The sequence below is a fragment of the Tachysurus fulvidraco genome, chromosome 26, assembly GCF_022655615.1.
Source record: "Tachysurus fulvidraco isolate hzauxx_2018 chromosome 26, HZAU_PFXX_2.0, whole genome shotgun sequence".
Taxonomy (NCBI): Eukaryota; Metazoa; Chordata; class Actinopteri; order Siluriformes; family Bagridae; genus Tachysurus; species Tachysurus fulvidraco.
In genome coordinates, this window is record NC_062543.1 from 12747126 (window position 1) to 12752070 (window position 4945).

Genomic DNA, 4945 nt, shown 5'->3' on the forward strand with positions numbered 1-4945 from the left:
ATGTTTCCTGCAGCAATGAAATCTCATATCAACAGAGCAACAGTGCAGAGCGAAAAGAACAAAAGAGGAAGACTTCACAGAGGAAGACTTCGAAATGTTTCATGGTTTCATGTTTACGGCCCATTCGAAGTCAAAACCTACAATAACACAAAGCACAATAATTTATCCAAGTAAAATGCTTTTTTTTTTTTCCTCAAAGCTGAGTACATGAAGAAGGAAGCTATGTAATCGGATTTAAAAAGCATAAGCTCCGATTTTAATAATTAGCCTTCAAATAATATGTGGCGATTTTGTTCAATTTTAGACTAAATTCTTCACCACATAAAAAGAATATTACACAAGTGTCAGAATTACTGGAAAATAACACTGTTAACCTATTAATAGATTAAACTGTGTTAAAAGAAAGCATACAAGACCCACCTATGGGTGTATACTATACTATACATATACTAGAGGGACAAAAAGGAAGACTTGATGCATAGAATGAAAGAATAAAACAGATTTGCTCTCTTTTTTTGCATATTGCAGAATTATAGGCGATGTAGGCCTCCTGTTCTGTTAGTAAATCAATAATGTCGAATCATTCTGCGTTAACAGACAAATCATCACTGCTCCAGCAATCAATGCACGGATGGACCTACATTGTAGATTAAAAAGAAAATACTACTATTGTTGCTAAGCTCAAATAAAGGTTCAGATTGATCTTAGGTCTCGTATCAGAACTCGTATCAGTTAAAATCCATTTCAATTAAATTGTGTTTGTATAACAAATTGTACCTGTTGTCATTTTCACTAGGCATCTAGTCGAGATGTTGTTAATCGTTAATACCGAATTGTTCCTTGGCATGTGGTAGAAAGAAGCAAAGAGGTGACAAATGAAAGGAAAACACATCTTTGTAAGGTCCTTGACCACTAAAAGCCACCAGAACAGCTTTAAGTCTCTGAAGCTGTAACTTCCAGAAGATATTACCTTACGATAATGTTTTATGATGCTTCTGGAGAGCTCGTGTCTCTAAAATCTGCCCTGTTTACGTTTGGGTTAAGATCTGATGAATGCTATGTGATGTACATCTTTTTTTTATCTAGTAATTCTTTCTTCTAGGGGTAGAAGTAGAGCAGAATCCTGCCAGAGACATGAATTAAAGTCCCCGCAGAGCTTAGAGCCAAGGAAGTGTGTTCATCACTAAATATAGTGCAATTTCATAATTCATAAATAACGAGTGCTTTTGTTGTTAATATTTCATCTGCACTCATTTGAGTGTTATGTAAGGTGTTTAAGTCAGGAAATGGGAATACTGACTATTCCAAACTAGCCTTGTCTTGTTCCAAATGGGGGATAATGAAGTCTAGAATTACTTTGTGCAAAGTCTTTCCATCCATTGGTTATATGTTTTCATCTTATTATTATTATTATTATTATTATTATTATTATTATTATTATTATTATTATTATTATTGTTTTATCATCAATAATGCATTTGAATTCAATTGTGACTGGTAAAAAGTTGCTGATTAATATTGTATAACACTACTGTAACTCTGTGCCCTTTAATGTTCCAGCTCCAAATCACTGGTTTATATTAATGTGTTTGTTCTGGCATAATAGAAAATGAGTAACACAGAGACTTGTTTGTTGGACACTTCGTATATACACAGATTAAATATTGGTTATTTAAGAAATTAAAAGCTTAATTTGGGGGGGCACGGTGGCTTAGTGGTTAGCACGTTCGCCTTGTGTGTGTGGAGTTTGCATGTTCTCCTCGTGCCTCGGGGGTTTCCTCCGGGTACTCCGGTTTCCTCCCCCAGTCCAAAAACATGCATGGTAGGTTGATTGGCATCTCTGGAAAATTGTCCGTAGTGTGTGAGTATGTGAGTGAATGAGAGTGTGTGTGTGCCCTGTGATGGTTTGGCACTCCGTCCAGGGTGTATCCTGCCTCTATACCCGATGACGCCTGAGATAGGCACAGGCTACCCGTGACCCGAGAAGTTCGGATAAGCGGTAGGAAAGTTTAATTTGTTGAAACATTGACATTTTATGACAGGAAATTAATATTTTATATTCAGAGAAAAAGTGTGAGAGTTTTTGTAACAATCAGTAACAAAGTAGTTACTAGTAGTAGCTGTAGTAGTTTTAGTAGCTGTTTTTGTTTGTTTGTATAGTTGGTTGGTTGTTTGGTTGTAAATTTGTTGATCGGTTGGTTGGACGGATGGGATGGATTGCTGTTTGGTTGATTGTTTGATTGGTTAAATGGTTGGTTGGTTTTGCTTAATAAACTTCATGAAATAGGGGCTGGTTAGTAAACAACTGTTTATAGCTCTTTAATATACGAGACAACTGGAAATCATTTGTCTTATCAACATTCCACAATATTAAATGTAACTAGAAAGGGATAAAAACACAATGAAATACATTTTACATCTTTGTGATTAATATAGTGGCACAATCCAAAGTGTTGGGTCAGTTTGTGTTGTTGGCTCTAGTCCAAGTCTTTTTTAAAGTCAAAGTCAAGGATTTTTTCATTTTGTCGAGTCGAGTCAAAAGTTCATTAACAGCAACTCTGTGAAAGTCTAAAGCTGGTACAGCATATGGTATCAGCACAAAACAAAACTACGTATAATTTCACACTGTCAGATATTTTTAGCATGCGTGCAAAGTGAGGAAGAATCCAATCCAAACTTACCGTTAGTGTCAGAAACAAGGTAGTTTCTTGGCTCAGGTCTGAATCTCATCTGCGTCCAGCATTGTCCATGGATGAGGAACCTGGAGAATGCATCTGACTTTGGGCTGGAAGAATGGTCTTATCGATTGCTCCATAATCAAAAGCACAGCCTTGTAGTATTTTAGAGCAGATTGGCTTTTGTTGGAAAGAATGTGGTGTCAGGTTTGAGATGCACCTGATATTTTTCCTGTATTGATGACTTGCTGTAATTGGAAACGGAAGAATGGACTGGAAAAATGGATGAGAAGAAGACTTAGAAAAGGAGATAATTGAAAAGTATAGAAATTAGACATAGGATTTTATTCTTCATGATATCAGTGTCTTTGTAGTCAATAAATAATTCATAGATGAGCATTTATTTGATTAAAAAAAAAAATTAATAACTGGATAAAATATACTAGGGGTCACTTCCCGTTATCACGTAGGCCGTTAATTAACACCGCTTTTACATAATGATGTTCCACACTCAAGTACTTTTTTATGCTAACACCTTCGGCAGTGATCACTGGACCGCCGCCGCATTATGCATCATTTTATGTATACATAATATCATCATAATAATCTGTACATCAGGTTGATGTGTTCATTTCCCTTAGTTCCCATGGACACCCGGGCGGCACCGGCTCTGCAGTCATTCTAAATTAAACTGTCTACAGCACCACAGGGGGGGAAAAAAGCTGGCATATACATTATACACTCCACGCTTTGCTTCCATTTGCTAGAAAATGTTCAGAGCATGACTCGCTAAAGGATTGTAGCTGTTTCTTGATGTTTTATTTAGATGAATTTCTTTTTTAGATATTTTATGGTTGCACGTGTTTATGTCTATTGCACTGATGATGCACAGTTGCCTAAAACGTACTCATAAATAGATGCTTCTATTCTTTTAAACCTCTGACACCCATGTTTATTGTATAGCTATTCATCTTTATTCAGAAAAAAACTAACCTTGTAGTTACAGTGATGTGAAAGCTTCCGAAACATAATATAAGTATATAAAGTAAGAAATAAAACACTATTTCTTGATGAACGAAACACTGCCCTTTACCCAGAGGACAAATAATGCCTCGATTGTTGCTCCAGTTTGGTCATGTCCATGTTTATCACTGAATGTCTTTGTCATGTCTCACTACACAGTGGTTACTGATATGAAGCTCATACGAACGTAAACACTCAGGAATTCAAGTCTTTCTGTTTTGCCTAGCCTACTAGCGGTAATATGTTCGTAGAAAAGTTCCAATAAAACAAAACAAAACAAATTATATTGGATATTTTTCATACAAATGTTTGTATCTTCAAAGTAAATGATGATATCAAACCCATTTGCCCCAAGTGCTTGATCACGAGCATCAAAAATCTAAAGCCGTTATCTCCAAACACTAAAATTTTACTAAGGTTAACTCTCCAAAAAACACACCTCGAGTCCTGACTCATTTTCTATCAGACTCACAGAAAGAAAATGATTCGTTTGTTTATACTGATTAAAAAATGTCCTGTAGTCGATACTGGAGACTCCTTCCAAAAAATTCTAAATAAATGTCTACTGACAGAAACATTTGAATACGTTTCAATGTATTGATTATTTTATGTATTGATTATTAAATTTTATTCAATGTATTGATTATTATTTTTCATTTTCTTTCAAAAAAACAGCATGTTTATTATTAGGCATAGATAGAGCAAGATAATGTATTACAATGAGCACGTTAATGTGTCTTGACTAGCAGAAGGACCTGAATTCCAAGCCGTCCGTTTATAAAAAATGAATCAACACCTCCCGTCCAATCAAATTCGAGAATTTAAGGATAGCATGTAATGTGCATGTAAATCCCATAACAAGAATTACTGTATATATGTAACATTATACAGTCACAGCATATACAGCATTTAAACCTTATTGGGTCATATTAAGATACATACATGCGTATATACAGTATTTACCCTCTTGAATCATCATAGGTCATAATCATGTGCAGTCCTGTGCCAAGAATGTCTTTTTTATTATTATTAGTTTTTCTACCTAGGGGGCACAGTGGCTTAGTGGTTAGCACGTTCGCCTCAAACCTCCATGGTTGGGGGTTCGATTCCCACCTCCACCTTGTGTGTGTGGAGTTTGCATGTTCTCCCCGTGCCTCGGGGGTTTCCTCCGGGTACTCCGGTTTCCTCCCCCGGTCAAAAGATGTGCATGATAGGTTGATTGGCATCTCTGGAAAAATTGTCCGTAG